This window comes from Triticum urartu, chromosome 3 (genome assembly GCF_003073215.2).
Source record: "Triticum urartu cultivar G1812 chromosome 3, Tu2.1, whole genome shotgun sequence".
NCBI classification, from domain to species: Eukaryota; Viridiplantae; Streptophyta; class Magnoliopsida; order Poales; family Poaceae; genus Triticum; species Triticum urartu.
Window position 1 is genome coordinate 573,414,752 of NC_053024.1, and position 22,688 is coordinate 573,437,439.

Here is a 22,688-nt window from a genome sequence, read left to right on the forward strand (position 1 = left end):
TGCAATATAGTCCTTGAAGATTTGGTTTAACACATGGAAGACGACCCCTAAAAATGTATTTCTTCAAGTGAAGAATTTGATGATGAAATTGCTACGGCCTTTGAAGAAATTGATGTGAAGACTTTGAAGCTTGAAGACTTTTGTTTTCGTAGTTTCTTTTACTCCTATTTGAGTCATAGAAAAACTGTATTGTTAAAGGGGGTCTAGGTTAAACATATTTCACATTTCCAAAGTGATGCTCAAACTTACACAAACCTATACACAAAAGCTACTTCGAGTGAAGCCTTTGGAAATCTCTTGTACAACTGATACATTTGCTAGCGACAGTGATGAAGTTCATCTGGTCGCTGACGAATTTGGTCACGCTGAGGAGTTAGGAGTTCGCCAGTGTGATCTGCCTAAAAGTAAGGAAATTGAGTGCCCCAACAAATTTGAGAGTTCAAATTCCGACCATTGCTGCGCCGCGTGCCAGCTGTCAAGTGGATCCTTATCCTGACAACGGCCGAGTCAGAGAAGGGCATTTATGACAATTCATGTCGGGTTGCGCTGGCTATAAATAGCCGCCCCTCACAACCACTTGTTGGTTGGCTACTCTGAGAGAACTTGACACTTGTCATTTGAGAGCAACCCGTCCTCTGACGACTTTGAGAGAATCCTAAGTGAGGAAAAACCCAGAGCAAAAGTGATTGAGCATCACTAAAGAGATTGATCTGTGTGATCTGACGCCTATTACCTTTGAAGAATGTCATTCTTCCAGACGGTTAGGCATCAAGTTTTGAGTACACCAAGAGTCATTGTGGTGTGCTGGTGAACAAGTGTGTGAAGATTTTGGAAGTCTACCTTGAAGACTTACCACAAGTGATTGGGCGAGGTCTGCGGGCCTTAGCTCAAGAGGAATGCGGTGAGGACTATGTGTCCTCCGAGTTGCGACTCAGCCGCCTCAACCAGACGTACAGTTGATGCAGCAACTGGAACAGGTCTACCAAATTGCATTGTCTTCACCAAGCCAATCTGGTTTAAAATTCCTCACCCTCTCTTACATTATTCCGCTGCCGAACAATTTGTGATCTATGCTCTGACAAATTTGAACTGAAGTATTTCATCATGCTATCTTTCATTTCCTCAGTTCTCATCCCTCATGCTTGTATGATTGCATGTTCTTCACTCTTACGTATCCTGATTGCATGTACTTTGATTCTCTGATGACTTAGTTTTCCTTGCGTCTCTATTTCTTCACTATGATCTTCGTCAAATTTCTCAGTGTTTGACGAATATCTAAAAATCTCCCATTCACCCCCTCTGGAAGATAACCTGTGCTTTCAATTGGTACCAAAGCAAGGACTCCCTTGTTCTGTGTGATTTTGGTGCTGTCACAACCCTAGCTTAGGCATTGGATGTCATTGCATCATCATCATGTCACCATGTTTAAATTCAAATGAATTTGAAATGGGGATTGATAAACCCTAGCACCAAATGAAATTCAGTTAGGTTAAAATAAAATTTTTCAATGAACCCAAAATGCCCTTCAAAAATGTTCATAATTTATGGCACAAGGTGAAAACGAAAACCAAAAATGGTGCACATTTTTTCAGGTCATGGTTGGGCATTGAATTAATCCAATATGTATTTGATTTTAAGCTTTAAAATCATATAAGTGTTTCTACAGCTCCAATAATTTTGAAAACTTGTGTGGGGCCCTGGAATAATTCAGTTGGCTTCCACAAAAAAATTCAGCTTTTACAAAATTGATTTGGACTACTAACCAAATTGAAACAAACCTGCAAAATAGAAAAACAATAATTAAAATAGAAATAAAAGAGAGAGTAAGCAAACTTGGCAGCCCACTTACCTGGCCCGCCACCGAAGGCCCAACCCACAAGGACATCCTCATCTTCTACCCCTGCCAGAAGGCAAAAGCGAACAGAGCATGATGCCAGCCGCGCCAGCTCCTGCTTCGCACTGGCGAGCTCCCCTTCATCCCAATCCATGTTGGAGAACACCCCTATCCCCTCTCACTTTCCCCAACTCTCTCTGGCCTCGCCTCCCTCCTACTTTGTTCGACTCGAGCTCACCCGAGTGTAGCTATGGCCGCGCAACTCGCTTGCGTGCGCACCGTCGACGTAGCGCCTCGCCACCGTGTCCTAGAGCTCCGCCTTGATGCCTTCTTCATCTCTGTCAAGCCATGCAACCGGGGACGCCTTGCCTTGCCAGCTGCATTGCCTTCTTCAACATCGGGCCGTGAGACCGCCAGTGGCCTTGCGCTAACCTTGCTACGTCCCGAGCCCGCCGAGCCTCTCTTCCGAACCATAGTGAGCACTCAATCCTTTTCGCCGTTGCCCCGTTGCCTCTCACATGCTCTAGCTGCCGCTTCCGCGAACCCGAGTGCCGTCGCTGATGTCTACTACGCAACTTTATACTTGTAGACTCGTGTTTGGCCTCCAAGAGCAGAGTTTTGTAGGACAGTAGCAATTTTCCCTCAAGTGGATGACCTAAGGTTTATCAATTCGTGGGAGGTGTAGGGTGAAGATGGTCTCTCTCAAACAACCCTACAACCAAATAATAGAAAGTCTCTTGTGTCCCCAACACACCAAATACAATGGTAAATTGTATAGGTGCACTAGTTCGGCGAAGAGATGGTGATACAAGTGTAATATGCATAGTAGATATTGATTTTTGTAATAGGAACAATAAAAAACAGCAAGGTAGCAAGTAACAAAAGTGATCAGAAACGGTATTGCAATGCTTGAAAATGAGGCCTAGGGTCCGTACTTTCGCTAGTTCAATCTATCAACAATGCTAATCTAATTGGATCATATAACCATCCCTCAATGTGTGATGAAGAATCACTCCAAAGTTCTTACCGAGCGGAGAACATAAGAAGAAATTGTCTGTAGGGTACAGAACCACCTCAAAGCTATTCTTTCCGATCAATCTATCCTAGAGTTTGTACTAAAATAACACCAAACTATTCTTTTTGATCGATCTATCCAAGAGTTTGTACTAAAATAACACCATATGATACACATCAACCAACTCTAATGTCACCTAGATACTCCAATTCACCGCGAGTATTCGTGAGTTGATTATATGATATATATATATATGCATCAAACAATTTCAGATTCATAATACTCAATCCAACACAAAGAACCTCAAAGAGTGCCCCAAGATTTCTACCGGAGAAACAAAGACGAGAACATGCGTCAACCCCCTATGCATACATTACCCCAATGTGACCTCGAGAATCCACGAGTTGAGTGCCAAAACACATATCAAGTGAATCAATATGATACCCCATTGTCACCATAGGTATTCATAGCAAGACATACATCAAGCGCTCTCAAATCCATAAAAGCATTCAATCCGATAAAATGAAATCTCAAAGGTAAAACTCAATTCACAACAAGATAGAGAGGGGAAAACGCCATATGATCCAACTATATTAACAAAGCCCGCTACACATCAAGATCGTGACATCTCAAGAACATGAGAGAGTGAGAGAGGTTAAACACATAGCTACTAGTAAAAACCCTCATCCCTGAGGGTGGACTACTCCCTCCTCATCATGGTGGCCGCTGGGATGATGAAGATGGCCACCGGTGATGATTTTCCCCTCCGGCAGGGTGCCGGAACGGGGTCTAGATTGTTTTTTCGTGGCTATAGAGGCTTGCGGAGGCGGAACTTCTGATCTAGGGGCTCCTCGAGGGTTTCTGGAATGTGTGGCAATTTATAGGGCGAAGAGGCGGTGCGGGAGGCCACCGAGGGGGCAAAACCCCCCAGGGTGCGCCTGGGCCTCCCGGCGTGCCTTCGTGGGTTGTGCCCACCTCGGGCCTCCCCTCTGGTACTTGTTTGGTCCACTGGTGGTCTTCTGGTCCAAAAAAATCTCCAAAAAGTTTTGCTGCATTTGGACACCGTTTGGTATTGATTTTCTGGGATGTAAAAAACAAGCAAAAACAGCAACTGGCACTGGGCTCTATGTCAATAGGTTAGTCCCAAAAATGATATAAAGTTGCCATAAAATGATTGTAAAACATCCAAGAATGATAATATAACAGCATGGAACAATAAAAAAATATAGATAAGTTGGATATGTATCAACATCCCCAAGCTTAATTCCTGCTCGTCCTCGAGTAGGTAAATGATGAAACATATTTTTTGATGTGGAATGTTGCCTAACATGTTCATCACATATTCTTTTATTTTTAGCATGGACATTTGGACTTTTATATGGTTTAAAGCAATAGTCTAGTTTTGACATGAAGATTTCAATACTCAAGCATATCAACAAGCAACCATGTCTTTCAAAATATCAACACTAAAGAAAGTTATCCCTAGCCCATCATGCTCAATCATTGATCCATTCACAAAACACATTCGCATATTAGCTACATCCAATGCACAGGTATGAGCATAGTACTCCCTAATTGGTTCTTTATAAGAGAAGATGGAGACTCGAATAAAAATAAAAAATTGCATAAAAGTAAATAGATAGGCCCTTCACAAAGGGAAGCGGAGATTTGTCGAGGTGCCAGAGCTCAAAGGTAAAATTGAGAGATAAAAATTTTGGGAGGCATACTTTTCCTGTCAATGAAAATGACTGAGTAATTCCCAACACTTTCCATGCTAGGTATATCATAGGCGGTTCCCAAGTAGAAAAGCTACTGTTATTCCTAATGATAAGAATAAATTGATTCCACAAAGAATTGTTACAGGTTATAGAATGGCAATTCATTTCCACAAATTAAACAAAGCTACTAGAAAAGATCATTACCCACTACCTTTTATTGATCAAATGCTAGAAAGACTATCCAAACATACACATACCAAGTTCACATGATTACTTGCAACATGATTTCTCCCGTGACCTCAAGAACAAAAGTAACTACTCACAAATGATATTCATGCTCAAGATCATAGGGGTATTAAATAGCATATTGGATCTGAACATATAATCTTCCACCAAATAAACCATATAGTAATCAACTACAAGATGTAATCAACACTACTAGTCACCCACAAGCACCAATCTATAGTTCCGGTAACAAGATTGAGCACAAGAGGTGAACTAGGGTTTGAGAGGAGATGGTGCTATTGAAGATGTCGATGGAGATTGCCCTCCCAAGATGGGAGAGTTGTTGGTGATGATGATGACGATGATTTTCCCCTCTGGGAGGGAAGTTCCCTCGGCGGAATCGCTCCGTCGGAGGGCAAAAGTGCTCCTGCCCAAGTTCCGCCTCGAGACGGCGACGCTCCGTCCCGAAAGTCCTCTCCTGATTTTTTCTAGGTCAAAATGACTTATATACCAGAAGATGGGCACCGGAGGTGGGCCTGGGTGAGCACAACTCACCAGGGCACGCCTAGTAGTTATTTGCTCCATTATTCCTCATATATTTGATAAAAAATCTCCATGAAATTTCAGCTTGTTTGGAGTTGTGCAGAATAGGTGGCCTGACGTAGCTTTTCCAGGTCCAGATTTCCAGCTGCTGGAATTCTCCCTCTTTGTATGTACCTTGCATGTTATGAGAGAAAAGGCATTACAATTACTCCAAAAAGAATTATTATGGATAAAAACATCATAAAAAACAGTAAGAAAACATGATGCAAAATGGAAATATCAACTCCCCCAAGCTTAGACCTCGCTTGTCCTCAAGCGAAAACTGAAATCAAAAAACATGTCCACATGCTTAGAGAGAGAGGTGTCGATAAAAACAAAATAGGACATAGAAGCATCATGTTCATTATTATAACAGCAACAAACTTAAACATGAAACTTTCATCATAGACTTCTCATGAATAAGTGACAATTCATCACACTATTGAAGTATAAAGCAAAAACTCTATTAGAAACTAACAAACTATGTTCTCAGTCAACTTTGCAACTACAATTCATCATATTTTCAGGAAGGGTCACGTATCGGAGCCTTTAGGCAAGTCCACACACTCAACCATCATATAGTCTTCTATGATTGCTAACACTCACCGTGTACACATGAGTAAAACGTTTCAACCGGACACATAGAAAGATAGGGGCTTATAGTTTCGCCTCCCAATGTTTTCACCTCAAGGGTGATGGCAACAATAATAACACATGCTATCTATATTCAACTGGACAAATGTGCCTATATCTTTCCTCACCACATGATGCTTGCCAAAGGAGAAAAATAAAAAGGAATAGAAGGAAACTTTGATTCTTTACATAAAAGTAAATACATAAAAGTAAAATATAGGCCCTTCGCAGAGGGAAGCAGAGGTTGCCATGCGCTTATTTGTTTGTATGCTCAACCCCTAAGTGCAAAAGAACGTCATGTTGCATTGCCCCTTGTGATAGCGACCTTTATTATGCAGTCTGTCGCTTTTATTCTTCACCATCACAAGTTTGTGCAACACTCAATTTTCTCTTACACTAAATGATCTCACACTTTTAGAAGCAATTTTTATTGCCTTTTTGCACCGATGAAAACTTACTTGAGGGATCATGCTCAATCCCTAGGTAGGTATGGTGGACACTTGAAAATAAGATTTGGGTTTACGAGTTTTTGGATGCACACACTACAAAAAAAATACACTTCCGTGATGATACGTGTTTGTCACAGTAGGTCGCATTTTTTGTCATGCATGTACATCCATGACAAATTTATGACAGAATCAAGATAGTCATACCTGTGCTGTCGTAGAAGTGTTCCATGACATTACCAAAATTATCATCACAGAAGTGTCCACTTCCATGACGATAAATCGTGCATCACAGAAGTGCTTTCGTCAAGGGTGACCGACACGTGGCATCCATCGTAACGGAACGCCGTTAAGCTATCAGGTCAGGTTTTGGATCCGATAACCCGTTAACAGCCCCGACCAATGGGGATTTTCCACGTGTAAAATCATCATTGGCTGGAGGAAACACGTGTGGGCTCATCGTCGGGACAGATGTCATCCACTCATTGGACAGAAGGCGCCTATGATACGTTGACACGTGGCACGGCCCAACAGAGGCCCATTCCTGTGAAAAGGCCGGCCCGTTTGACTTGGTCAAAAGGTGGCGGGCCGGCCCATGGAAAGCCTGTTAACGGCCTGTTCGTATATAGCCCATTTACAGCCCGCTAACCCAAGGCCCATTACGCCCTATCCGAATTAGGCCCAGTAGCATCATCTGGGCCATCCAATATGATTCCAGCCCGTTTTCACTTCTGGGCCATGACGTCTTTCAGCCCATATGAGGCCCTATGTAACTCTTGGCCTATTAACGGCTCGTGATGAAACTGGCCCGTAATGAATAGTGTATCACTTTACACCCATTAACGGCACGTGGTGAAACTGGCCCGTAATGATCAGTGTATCACTTTATACCCATTAACGGCCCGTTATTCCGTTGGGCCGTCTCCAGCCCATGTTATCTTTCGGCCTTCTCAGAGCCCATTTATTCTTGGGCTCATTTCCAGGATTCGTTTACTTACAGCCCGTTACTGTCATTTTCTGCTTGTGGGCCAAATTCAACCCGTGGTTACAGTCGGCCCGTTTGTGGTCCGTTAATACATTGGGCCGTTTTCATAGCGTCATCAAATACAGCCTATTAACGATGGCCCGTTATGGTCGGCCCATGAACGGACGATTCCAACTCTAGCCCGTTTACGACCAGAATGCGGTCTGTTTGGCCCATGTTTGGCCAATCGATCATACGGCCCGTATAAGGCCCATTGATGATATGGCCCGTAGAAGGCCCATTGATGATACGGCCCGTAGAAGGACCATTGTTTCTACGGCCTGTAGAAGGACCATTGTTTCTACGGCCCGTAGAAGGCCCACTGTTTCTATGGCCCATAGAAGGCCCACTGTTTCTACGGCCCGTAGGAGGCCCAGTGTCACTACAGTAAATATTAGCCCATGGTTATTGTGGCCTAGTTTTTAAAAAATAGGTTATTGCAGCCACTAGCAAACCGCAGAAAAAGAACTGCACTGACTACAAGCAAACAAATAAACAAGACAACAAGGAAATAAATAAGCAAGCAACTTACACTAGGCTATCACGGCTATTACACATATTACATCCACTGGGCATCAAAGTTCGCCACCAGTGCAAATATAGGGAACACAACAGCATATGAACGCCGCAGCAAAACAAGTCCAGAACTGAAACCACTTCAGAAGAGCTCAAGAAACAATATCCTGGGTACCCATAATGCTGGCAAGATGCTTAGCAAGCTTATTAACTTTCTCTTGTTTGGTGCTTAAGTCCTCCAGCGCTTGCTGTTGGACCAGAAATTATGCATCTGAATTCTGCAGGGACTTCCTCAGTCCTTTGGCTTCCTGTCGCATAACATCTGATCGATGGCTTTCAACTTGAAGTTGAGAGTCAAGAAGCCGAACTGATTCAGGCAATGAGTTCGAATAGCTGGTGCCAGCAGTGGTAGCCAGTAACTCGAACACTACATCATGATAGGACTTTGGGGTTGTCTCAGTGTCTTAAATATAGTTTTTATCAGCTTCCTTGGAGACCAACAGGGATGTCTCACTATCTTGAACCTTATCTGCATTACTTCCTTTACCATTGCATAACAGGGTACTCTTCTCCAATATGTTATCCGCGTTCTAAAAGAGAAACAAACAAACACATCTCAGGTTTACAATGTAGTATATGAAACTCATTTTGGTAAACCAGTTCAGTAGTAAGGTGGACAGGATAACAACATGAAACAAACATATATCTATGTAGTATGGTCACTGTATGGTCTATATCATTCTAGTTTATGTTGCCAAATCAAGATAGATACAGTTCGAATCATATCTATTTAAGACAAAGCAACATAGACAGAATATAAGTGTGGGAAACTACACAACAATAACAACACTTGTAATGTGCATGGCATGAGAACATAACTGTTTATTCAATTGAAACTGAAATCAACATAGAGCAAGTTACAACAGCAAACAACCAAACACGTTGAAGAAACAGGTTTAAAACATACCTGTTGCGCCATTGGATTTTCAATCGCATCCTTCAAATTTGAAATTAGTTGGTATCAGTAAATACAGTGATGCAAGAGCAAAGTAGTGTGAACCATAGCTACGGAACCTGACCTGAGAACAATTCTTCTTCTGCTTTAAGCGTTGACTTCGGGTTCGGAGTGGTGGTCCTCGTGATTTGGGCACTGCAATTGCCTTACTAACTGCTCGTGTTTGGGTGCTCTGTGGTGGAGATGGTGTTATGTCAACAGGAACTGGGTGTCTATCTTCTGGGGTTGGGGTTAGAAGGGGTGTAGCTGGTTCTCTGTCCAACTGGGTAGGGGTACAATCTGCATGAGTGTGGGTTATGTGTGGTGGGGCTGGTTCTTGGGCAAGTACAACCGTGGTTCTATCCGCATCGATAGGTAGCACGATTTTTTCTAAAGACCGTGTTTTTACTCCCACAGATACTTCCATCACTCCCTCCAATTGAAATGGCTGATAAACAAGAAAAGTAATTGAATGTACAGACATTGTAAGATAGACAGGTGCAATGGATAGTAGGGAAGAAAACATGGCATGAAATAATTCACATTTATGTTGTCTAAGCAAACAGAATAGCAAGACATAATTTCACATATATGATGGCTAATTAAACAGGATAGCATGACACAATTTCACATGTATGATGGCTAACTAAACAAGATAGAATGACATACTTCAAAATATGATGACTATGTAAACAGGATGACATGATATAACTATACGATGTGTCTATTAAAGTGGTTGGCATGCCATAAATCACAAACATGCCGCCGATGGAAACATGATGGCATGATATAATTCACGAATAGAATGACATAATTTAAATATGATGACTATGTAAACAGGATGAGATTATATAACTATATTATGTCTTTAGAAAATGGGTTGGCATGCCATAATTCAGATACATGCTGTCTATGTAAACATCATGGCATGACATAATTCAAATATATGATTTATATACTAAGGAAGTGAGCAGAGGGCAATCGCATATATGATGTGTCAACTAAGGAGATGTCATTCAATATTGTGTATATGATGTAAAAACTAAGCATTGCAATACAACATATGCATTATATGAGTAATATAACCCTACCAAGTTTGAGCATACACCTCAGGGGGATAATAGGACTCGTCATCTGCCTCTGAATCCTCCTCTGAAGAGCTATCTGTAACCAACAAGATATCTGCTTCAGCATGTAGCATTGTATGCTCTGAAGACCTTGTTTTCACTCCAGATTTCTCCATCACCAATTCAAATGGCTGATGCACAGGAAGAGCAGTTGAATATACAAACATTGTCGACAAAAGCAATGAGAAATACAAAAAAAGGACGGAATGATATAATTCACATATATGACGCTTGCCTAAACAGCATGGCATTGCATAATTCACATACATAATGTCTTGCAACAAGATAACATTACATAATTCACATATATAATGTCTTGCAACAAGATGGCATTGCATAATTCACATATATGGTAATTAGACACTAAACAGGTGGCATTCACACAAAGCATGTATAAACTAAGCAAATGACATAGCAATGCAAGATACCATACGCACGATATGAGCAACATAACCCTGCCAAGTTAGGGCATGCACCTCGGGGGGGGGGGAATATGACTATTCATCTGTCTCCGAATCCTCCTCTGAGGAGCTATCGGTAACGAGCAAGACATGCGCTTCGTCAGATAGCATTGTCTGCTCTGAAGACCTTGTTTCCACTCCAGATTTTTCCATGACCGTGCCAAATGGCTGATACACAGGAAGAGTAATTGAATGTACTAAAATTGTTGACAAATTTAATACGTAATAAAAAAATGATGGCATGATATAATTCACATATAAGATGACTGGCTAAACAGGGTGGCATTGCAAAATTCACATATATGATGCCTGGCTAGACAAGATGGCATTGCATGATTCACATATACAATAAAGAAACTAAACATATGGCATTGACACAAAGCATGTCTAAACTAAGCAGATGACATCTTTAATGTATACAGTAAGCAATGCAAGGCACCATATGCATGATATTACCAACATCAGCATGCCAAGTTAGAGCGAAGACCTCATGGGGTAAATAGGAGTGGTCTTCTCCTTCTGAATCCCCCTCATAACAGTTATCTTCCTCTTGATTACGATCCGAAATGGGTGGAGGGGGGCTGCCTTTGCGCCCACCATGGAACGACGTCTACATGAAATTTTATTGCCATGCAAGGCTCGTCTCTTTTGCTCTACATGATCAGTTCCATTATGTACAATAACTGGCATGCATAGGAATAAAACATAGTGAGATTATGTAAGGAGTGCATGCACAAATCCAGAGTGATGGTAGCAAACTGTGGATAGACCCAAAACCAATGATAGCAGGCAGATAATAGCTTTAGTTAAAAAAATACAGATAATGGCTCCTTTAATGTTTGTTTGCACCCAACATGAAACTCATAGTAGACACCGGAGATTAACCAGATAGTAGACAGATAGTACTGATTGCTGCCCCAATATGTACCCCACAACCATTTAAAAACTCAAGTTTCAGCATTAGTTTGGACCTGACTCGGAGTCTAATAGGTGAACACGATGATAATGTAGCATGTCATCATATTAAGTGACGCATAATGTAAGAAGACATGGAAGAGTGCGACCTCTCTTGCGGACCCGTGTAGTCCTCAAGGTCATCTGCTCAGTTGATGATGGTAATGCAGTTCCCGTGGCTGCCGGCAGCGGGGAAGAAGATCTGAGGCGGCGAAAGACAGTCTAGAGAGCGGATCCCTGCTTTGGTGAACCCTTCCGTCGTTGGAGCAGCTGAGCTGGGGTGGAACACAGCGCCGCAGGAGCAGGACAAACCACACAAGGTTTTCTTTGACACATATCTGTAACAGAAGTAATTGAGTAAGGGCTTGTTTGAATTTGAGGATCCTAACAATGCAGGGATAGGAAATAGAGAGGAATAGGATAGGAATGCACATGCAAAACAGAGAATTTAAAAACACATGATTTTTGCCAATCTGGGTGTTTGATTCACAACAATTGGAAGATCACAGGATGCAAAAAAGCATGGTGAGATTAAGTCAAACCACAAGAAAATGTACGGTTATAATGCTATTATTCTACTATCTCTTAGTCTTGTGCTTGATGAATAGGAATATGAAAAGGAGGAGAAGTGGAAATTAGAATTCCTACGGTTTTTCTTTCAAGGAGACACTAAAGGAACAAATCCTACAATTTTCCTTTGCTCCATTCCTTTGCACCAAATTCATGAAAAGTAGTACCATAGGAAACTTTCCAATTCCGATGTTTTTCATTCACTTTTCCTTTCAAGTACTGGCGATTCTAGTAGGCAGACTTGAGCAAGGAAAATCCTACACTAAAAAATGTTTTTGTGCTACTTCTATTACTTTGGACCCAGGCCACTGCCATACTAGCTCAACTCCCAGGCCCATCAACAAATGCACAACTCAAACGCGCAGAGATAAATAATGATGGCATTCAAGAGAGTCCATCACGGATAGCTAAGTTGCCTGGTACCTCACTGCTTGTCATATAGTAGGATAAAATAATCGCATTTCTCGTTACTACGAGTGCTTAGTGGACAATATATATAACATGTAGAGTAAAAAAGAGATGCAACAAGTGTACAACCTCTTTGGCGAAGCCATGTCGATCTCAGTGTGATTGGGTTGGCCGGCGAGGATGCTCCAGCTGACTTGGCTGTCGGAGGAGGGGAAGAAGGTCTTAGGCGTCTGGAGATGGAGCCCGAGATACTGCTCCGCTGTGATGGAGGGTTTCGTCGTTGGAGCAGCTCCGGTGAGTTGTACGACGCCGAGGCTGAAGCAGGACAAGAGAGACAACGAACAACGTTAACCTGAGTGGAATTCTAATAGCATCTCCAATACATGATGTAAAATACATAACCACAAAGTGCTAGATGTAAAATACATCAGCCGCTCATCTCTGAACTTAACTATCGAAACTGAATTTAAATGTCGAAACTGAACTTAACCGTCGAAACTGAATTTTGCTGTCGAAACTGAGTTTTGTTGTCGAAACTGAACGCACTAGCAAGGCGAGGCTACACGTCGGTCGACTGACTTTTTCAACTATGGTCAGTCGATTTTGCAGCCGTTGGATACAGAATCAAGGTCCTGTGGTTCATCTTCAACCTCCACCCCCTTGAGCCGGCCAAACAGCAGCCCCCTGCCACCCGCGGCCGGCGGTGCGCCGCCCCGCCCGCTCCGAAAACACTCCCCACCGCCGGTCCGCCGCCGCCCCGGCCATCCCTCTAGGCCCCCCCGTGCCGAGCTTTTTCTCCGGCGATCCCCACGCCACCGCCCCGCCAACGCCCCACCACCGCCGGTGACCACCGCCCCCATCCTGAACCATAAGATAGATAGTGGGGTACCTCTCCGGCGAGCCCCCCTCCCCGCCGCGGCTGGTTCTTCCTTCACCCCGGCGACATCTGAGTGAAGTGTAGCTAAATCGGAGCAGCATCGCAAGCAAGAGCAAGAGCGAGAGTAGCAGCGCGAGCAAGAGCAATAGCAAGAGCAGACCAGGCAGGGGACCGAGAGCAAGAGCAGAGCAGCAGCGTGAGCGAGAGCTAAAGCAGCAGCAGGTCCTACTGATGTGGACGTCGCCGCCGAGGGAGTTATGCCATGGAGGAAGTGGTTGGCGACGCTTCCGTGGATGGAGCCGCGCCATGTCGGCTTGGGACCGAGCGCTGGCAGCACCGTGAGATTGAATCAAGAAGAAAATGCAGCGATTAGTGTACAACCTCTTTGGTGGCGCCGATTAGGCCGCAACTTCATCCGAGGAAATGGTGATGATGATGCTCTTCCGGTGGTGCAGGTGAAGACGGCGGTGTGGGAATGGAGGTGGCGCGAAAGACGAGGGGAACGTCGGGGCAGCTCCTTGGAGGTGGAGGACGGGGTGGCTGAACCGGCGGGACGATGAGATCGACGACGGATCCTCATCCGTTACGATGGATGAGGGACGTCGAGGTGTTGCTGTGGATGACATCATCGGGGAAGAGGCTCCGGCTGGGTGGTGGACGGAGCAGGGTGTGGGGTTTCGTCGCGGGTTTTTGCGGCCTCGGTGTACGAATGGGTGGGCGGATGGGATGGTAGTGGGGAACCATGGCTTAGAGACACGCTTGTCCGAAATGTGGGGTAAGTTACGAAAGTACCCCCACCAATTTCAGGCGGTTCTCTCGGTTCAGGGGAACCACGGGCATTTCGCGTGTCAGGATTTCACAGGAGGTGGGAGTTTTCGCGCGCGTTGTAATTTCGGAATAGCAAGATGCGGGTTGAGATGGAGGGAGTTGTCGGAGCACAACGAGACAAAGATATATCTTAAATATTTCAGGCTAACAAGGCGCGGGTTGAAGAGGCGGGAGTTTTGCAGCACGATAGACAGAGACGCTAGCTTGAATTTTCGGCATAACAAGGTGCGGCTTGAAATTTCGGAAGAACAATCTTAACGTGTACCCAAAAAAAGACAATTTGCACCTCAACATGCACAACACACACATAAACACCATTTAGACTAGAGTAAGGTACACGTGCATTGCACGCATGAGATTTGGCAACCAAATTATGAATAAATACCACATTATAGCATGCAAGCTTTGAGTCATATATGCATGATGTAGATGTTCATTTAATTCTTATAGTTCATTTCATTCAAAATCATCTAGTTTTTATAAGCAAGCTAATCTATTTTAAGATTCATGGAATTGTGCGTCGTAAGACATAAAGTAAAAACAAATAATGGCAAATCATGTAGGAAAACATTTGGGCAATTCTGATATGGAAGATTCTAGAACAAATAAGAAGTGCTTGTGTTTTGATGTTTGTGCATTATGCTTAAGTTCAACTATGGAGTCTTCTAGATTATACATGTGGCGAAATCTGGTGGAATCTAGATGATATCCAACGGCCAGTAGTGCTCAAATTTGCCATCTTTGGACCATCGGATTCGCCTCATCCAATGACCATCTTTCAAAGTTAAAGTTACCCGCACACAATATATATAAAATATAAAATATAATATATATATAGGGTATAGATATAGATATGTGATGAAAAATCCGCCCATCATCTCCAATTAGAATAGTGTGTCCATGCGCAGATGCGACATGGCCAAATGATGTCTGCCATCGGTATCTCAAATTCAAATCAGTCTGACCTTGTTCAATGTGTATACATTACAACATGCTCGTTTCCAAACCACACCGTGCAGATCTCCGTTATATTCATGCATGCATGGGTTTCAAAAATCAGGATCTCTTATTCATAGGAAACGTCCCATCCACTCAAACCTCTTTGAAAGAATTCTGCGTTATTTCTATGCACAATCAAACACTCGTACAATCCTGTAGGATTCAAGACGACATTCCACTATAATCCCATGTTTTTCCTATTCCCGCGTTCTTAGTTTTTTTTTATAAAAACTAATTGATTTTGAATGAGATGAACTATAAGAAGTAAACGAAGGGCTACATCAGGCATATATGACTCAGAGCTTACATGCTATAGTGTGGTATTTATTCATAATTTGGTTGCAAAATATGATGCGTGCAATGCACGTGTACCTTACTAGTACTTCGAGTATGTGCAAAACACGTAAATTATAATACCAATGGCATGCTACACAGTGTCTGTCTTACAGTTCATGAAGCCACCTGGCACATGTGTAGGCGTTGTCGCGACCTCCTTGCGTGGATTGATCACAGCGACGTGCTGCTGGTTCCAGAAGAATGTACTCGTCCTCCCTGAGCCATACTGGCGGTACATGCACGAAGCGAAGATGTGCACGCACGCCATGCACGCACTCATTCCTCGCACGCACAGGCGGGTACATGGGCGGACACAATTTTGTACCAAGATCCACCCCATGTGATAATTTGACGCGTGTAAAGTCGTTCACTTCATTGATGGTCAATTAATACAGCGCATGCAAATTGAGTGGACGTGAGGGCGGAAGAAAGACATTATTACTCCACTGCGCACATGCGAGTAGTTAAATCATGGGTTGCTAGTAGTACTTCCATTGGTCTCCGTCATATTTTGTGCCAATTTTTGACAGTAACATAATATTTCCGCATTTGAGCAGTGTAGTACTTGAAATTTATGTTCTGCTAAACTCATCGGGAGCCGTTTTGGGCCTCGAAACCAAAACCATCAATTAATCTTTACCTTGTTCCCATCACATTCGAAAACCTGCTCACACCTACTAGTAGTATGTACCAAACCTGAATGTGTTCCCACTATGCAGGTATTAGTTCTGGTGCTAGTACTTAGGTTATAAAAAGGGGAACTACCTAACCAAAAATCACTCTACCTTTCCTCCTCATAAGTGCTTCTTCTTCGTCCGTCGTTGCCATGGCCGGTGAGCAGAGCTCTAGGTTGAGAACTACTCGTAACAAGGGAGCGGCAACCAAGGCTGCGGAAAAAAAGAGAGGGCTCACCGCCACGCAGAGACCTCGAAAGATCTCTCACGGGCAGGCGATGGCTCCCAGGAGCGCCCTAGCCGCGGAGGCGAACATGCTGAGCCGGCGGAGCTGGAGTCGTTATCCCTCGACGGCATGCCCGATCAGCTCAATAAGCAAATGGAGTTCATCCAAGGCTTGATGGAGTTGCTGAAGGAGAGCCTCGACGACATGCCCGCTGAGCTCAATTAGCAGGGGGAGTTGATCGCCGGCTTGGTGATGCTGCTGAAGAAGAGCATTGCCTCAGAGAAGAAGGCGACCGGTGAAATCCTGCGACTTCGGGAGGACAATGCGAAGCTCTGCCACGAGATCGACCTGTTGAAGGAGAAGAACGCCGGCTGGAAGAAGCTGCATGAGAATAGTAGTTCCTCGATGAAGATGCTGCAGGCCCTCGCCATGGAACAGAAGGAAGAGTTGGCGAAGCTCCGCATCGAGTACCCGGCTGCTGTCAAGGTACGTAATATGGCCGTGGTACAAATGATGAAGGATCACGTCGAGAAATGCCGCGTCATGGACACAATGATGAAGATGGCGGAGGAGACGCGCAAGGAGATGGAGGTCGTGGAGGCGATGAAGAAGCAGTTACGACTCTGTAGCGAATTAGATCATTTGGGGTGATAATCTTCCTTCTTATTTTGCTCCTGTGTTTCATCTTTTGCTTCGGGTGTTTCGCCGCACGTGGCACATTCTCTGTGAGGCATGAATAGAACAATGTTTTTTTGAGGGAATGAATAGAACAATTCTAACAATGAGATGACTAGCAAATTAGATCATTTTTATCGCCATATGGCACTGGGCTGCCGTGTTTCGTGCTCCTCCGTCGCAGTACTACTCCAGTGGAAAACTTGAGTATACCGCACGGTTCTTTGCTCCTCCTCGATCAGGTCGTCGGTGCATTTATACGAGCAGTCAAATCACAAGGCCCTGCCTTCCAGCAGTAATGAGCCATCAAATCACAAAGGCCCTCACCTCTCGTGAAACCGACCAAGCTAGACTGCCCCGCCCTCTAGCCTTTTAAAAAATGTATACTTTTGTACAACAGTAGTATCGATGGATTGCGCCATGGAGCAAAACTTGAAATTAAAAAAAAGGTGGTACATATAGAGAGCGCTCATCGCCAAATTATGCATATAGTACTATTAAAAAGGCTAGTCACAATAATGGTGTCCAGCACAACCCACCCCTCAAATAAAACTAAGAGGGTGCTTGGATACGTTTTAGTCCCATGACTAAAAGTAGTGGGACTAAAACATGCTAGCCTCACCCATGCTTGGATCCAAATACTAAAAAGGCTAAAATCAAGTTAATGAGCATTTATTATCCTCCAAACCCTCCAATCCAGAACTCGCCTGTGTTAAAGGAGAGGAGTTAAATGAGTAGAGAGAGGACTAATCCACATTTTAGTAGGGGTACCCCTGACTAAAATTTTTTAGTCTCAAGACTAGTTTTAGCCCCTCTTTAGTCAGGGGTGCTTGGAACTTTAGCCTCTTAAAGAGACTATTTTTAGTCAGACTAAAATAAGTCCCTTGGATCCAAGCACCCTCTAAGCATTCTGGAATTCTTTGACAAAACTAAGCACCCTGAAATTCTTTGACAACTAAACTGCTGGCTATATGATGTTGGCCATATATATTGTACGTATATAATGTGAAGAAACGAGTGGTAGTACTATACCAACTAAAAGATGAAATGTAAGAAATACTAGTATGTACGTACTGAAGAGTTAAAGTAACGAGAAGAAACATAACATAGTTCTGCTGGGGGCTCAGCACAACACACCCCTCAAATTAAATTAAGCACACCTGAAATTAAACTTTGCAACTATTCCGGTAGACACTGCATTAGAACCACCATGAGCAACGACACTGCCACCTTACTCGGAGTCCTCGTCCACGTCCTCGACTTCGTCCTTGTCCCTCTTCCTCTTGACCGATACTTCTTTTCTTGAACCGCACACTTGGCTGTTGCTCTTCATCCAACCCTTGTAGATATTGAAGCAAAGGTAGCCATACATTGCAGCGTAGTGGATGTGGTCTATATCTAGTACATTCCGCTGCCATGCATGACGATGAAACGTGTAATGAGGTTTCTCCAGTTTACCGTACGAAGGATGAACCATGGCTCCTGCCAGGGTCAGCATTGAAGGCTGACGAGAGGACACCAACCGATTCTTCTGGAGGTCGAAGGTGTTGCCTACAACGAGGCCTATCCGACGCAGGACTTATTTGTCATTACCAAAGTCTACAGTAACGAATTTCACTGTTTTGTCCTTGAGGAAGTTCTTAAAATCCTGGCACTCAACGTTGGCATGGCATATGTGGTAGCCCAAGCAAACGTTATGTACGCAAACCTGGATCACGGCAGGCTTCTTCCTCTCTTCGTCCTTTAGATCCTTCTCTCGTCCCAGGACTGTGGTGTACTCAACATCTAGCCTAGCGACCCACTCATCATCTGAGTTTTCGAACATGCGTCTGAAGCGAGAAAGGCATCCTTTCACTGTCGCGGAAGAACGGGTGTAGATGACGTCGAACTCATCGCCGGTGATGGTTCTAACCTTGTACTCACCACCGATCATGGAGATTTGGGACACCGTGGATTCGGGAGGAGGGTTAGGATTAGTGGAACTGCCGTAATGTGAATGGACGGGATGACTAGGAGCGAACCGCCGTAGTATTGAAGGACGTGCGGGGACGAGTAGGAGCGAACTGCCAGCGTGCGAACGGCAGGGTAGTGGCTTTCCATTCTCCCATGATACGGGCTTCTGAGAGCCCTTGGATCTGAGATCAAACAGTTGCATGGCGTGATTCTAGACCTATGGGTGAATATCCTATCCTGGAGGGTTATTCTGCAAATTTCAGCAACTTAGCATGCGACCGTTTGATCTCAGATCCAAGGGCTGCCAGCAGCCCGTATCATGGTCGCGCCTACCACGACCGTCGCGTCGCTCGCGCCCTTGGAGATTTAACATGGTGCGTTAGGCTATCTGATGTTGGCATGTCATACATAGTCATCACTTAGTCACTCATACTACAACAAGGTTGGCTATAAGTGTATTTTTTACTCCTCTCTATCTCTTTCTTCGTACTCAAGGAAGAAACGGTGCTAAGCGTGTGTATTTATTGCATTTCCCAAGGAGTGACCTCTTCCAATGAAATGGTGTTGCTAAGTTTGCTTCATTTAATTAGCTATAGACTCAAAATTTTCATTTCACCTAGGTACACACGCTTAGCACCGTTTCTTCCTTGGGTCACCAAACTAGTCTCTCTCTTCTTGATTAACTTGCCACATCAGACTTTATGCCTATGTGGCAAGCTTAAGCACCTGTAGGAGCAAGTAAATGTAAGTACAATAGTGCGCTTTACATGGCATTTTTGCACATGTGGAGGAAAGAGAGGCAAGGAAAAAGTGGAGAAGTGGGCTCTCATGCAAGAGCCAGCCTCTACTACATGGTGGAGCATTGGGAGAGGCACCTGTATGGAGGTGGTCAGGAATCTGGGAGACTCACACCGGTCATAGCGCCGCAGTTAAAATGATAATGGCAAGTCATATCATGGGGCCCCACCTGTCCAGCAGTAACTTGCTGACAAATCATACAGCCCTACGTTTGTAGTAGCCTACTCCCTCGTCTTCTCACGTCTCTGTCGAACGGACTAGGCGGAACTGCCCCACCGCCTACCGCGCAGGAAAAGCCCCGCCCTCAACTTTTAAATAGTATACAGTATACTAATTTTGTATCCATGGATTGCGCCCGCGCCATGGAGCAAAGCATCTAGAAAACGAAGTAGAGACGGTGGTCTTGCAATAGAGAAGAGGGAGAGGCGAGACGGTGGTTTTGGAATGGAGATGATGGAGAGGAGAGGAGGTGGTTTTGCAATGGAGAAGAGGGAGAGGAGCATGCGGCAGCGATTTAGGTGGTGTTTGGTTCTCTAGTCCTAGGACTTTTTGTAGTCCCAACTAAGAAGTCCCTAGTCCCTAAAAAGTCTCTCCCTGTTTGTTTTCAGAGACTAAAAAGTCTCTAGTCCCTTCCTAGAGGTTATTAAATGACCATGTTGCCCCTAGTATATAGAAAAATAACAATCAAACAACACCATGGGGTGGCGGGCCAATGGGTGCATGGAGGGGCATTGTTGGAAAAGTCCCAAAAAGTCCCAAAAAGACTCTCCTTGAGAGTCTTCTTCATTTAGTCCCAAATGCCTAGTTTAGTCCCTAAAAAGGCCCTCCTGTTTGATAAAAAGTCTCTAAGAGGGACTTTTTCTAGTCCCTACACAAAAAAGTCCCTGGAAACAAACACCCCCTTTGGATTGGACGAGAGGGCCGACGCTCTCTGACTGGATCAAAATCAAAATCAATTTACCCTTCAATTAAGAAAGCGACCCCACATTAACTAGTCTCCCTTTTATTATGGGTCATAATTGACCATGATTTTCGCACATAAAATATATGTTATACGTTGTATACAAGGCCACTATCAAAATTACAATTTGCAACTATACAAGGCCACTAACATTAATCGAGGCAAAATTGATGGCGTTTGCCTCGTACTAGCACCCGAGGACATTAATATCCCTTGTGTGCATGCGGGAGTGAGAAGGTTAGCTTGCATTCCCAACATTAATCAACCAATGAGGAGTAAGAGGGTTGGCTTGTTGTGCTTGGGAGAGAAAAACCACATTAATTAACACGACAATCAAGGTGACAATCTAGCTTGCAACATTGACTTAAACATAGCATTGATTTTTACCTTGGTACCTGTAATATGAGTTTGTGGCCTTGTATACAAAAATGGAGGGAGTATAATTTGAAAGTACATTCAGATACGAACCAAACGATACAATTTTTGGTGACATGCATTCACATTTTTCTTGTCAAATATAGTACGTGGTCAAACTTTGACCCAAAATACGCGAAACAACAAAAAATACTTCCAAGACCAGCGCCGCTCTTGCGCTCTTCTCCTCTTAAACCACCGCCGCTCCTCTCCTGTTCCAATCTAAATGCAGCGCCGCTCCTCTCCTCTTCCATTTCAAAACCACCGCCCCTCCTCTCCTATTCCAGTCCAAAACTAGCGTCGCCCCTCTCCCGTTCTAATCCAAAACCAGTGCTGCTCCTCTCCTCTTCCATTCAAAAACCACCGCCGGCGAGTGAAGGTGCTGTGGAGAAGTAGATCGATGGAGGAGTACAACCGATACGTGAGGATCGTAGACGGCGACCCTGTGAAGCTAGCTAGGATGTTGGAGATACAATATTGGTTTGACAACAAGGACCAACTAGCGGCGACGGTGACATCCATGGCCAAATATCTGCAACAGAGCGAAAATGCGGCGATACTCCCGGAGGGAGTCGCGCCGGAGTACATAGAGTTGATCCTCTGGGCCATGGAGCAAACAGATTCACCGAATCCGATCGTGAGGGAGCGGTGGTGGGAGTATCGATCCCAGATGGAGCATCCACCAGAGATTGAAGGATCGAGCATCTACAGGGTGCCGTTTGTGAGGGTGTCCTGCCAGAGCGAGCCGGTGGAGTCTTCATCGACCGAACCCAACTGCAAGAGGAGAAAAGCAGTTGGCCCAACGACGCTTCCCCGCCATCGTCTCCCTCGCCGTTCACATCGTCTCACGGGGCGGCTGTCTGCCGCCGAGGAATAGGAGGGGGCTGCCACCCCCCAGCCCAATAGTCGGGCAGGTTGTGAATTGTCAGGAGGAGCTTAGGGTTGTCAGTATTGGCATGTTGTGAATTGTGTTTTGTGTTGTGTATTTTGAGAGTACTTTTAGATATGAATGTCTTTTGAATTTCAGATTTGCAGTATTGAGCATATAAAGTATTTTATGAATTCTAGAGATCTATTTTTAGCACTTAAAAAATGTAGTTTCATAGGAGTATAAAAGTGCAAACAATGTGATTCTCAGAGAAGAAACTGCAAGTTTCAGTTTCAAATAAGAAACTGCAAGTTCAGTTTCAGATAAGAAACTGCAACTTTTAGAGGCGGAGCATTTACATTAACACGGCCTTTTCAAACAGGGTTAACATAATGTTTGAAGTTTTATTCATGGTCGAAAATGGAACTACCAGCCAGTTAACATCATGCTGATCAACATTCATGCATAGCACATCTTCATATGATGCACAGTCAAAATGCCCACACAATGTCGAGTGTGCGAAACACAGAGAAAACGAGGGACGAAGTTTTGGAAAGTGTTGGACGTGGTTT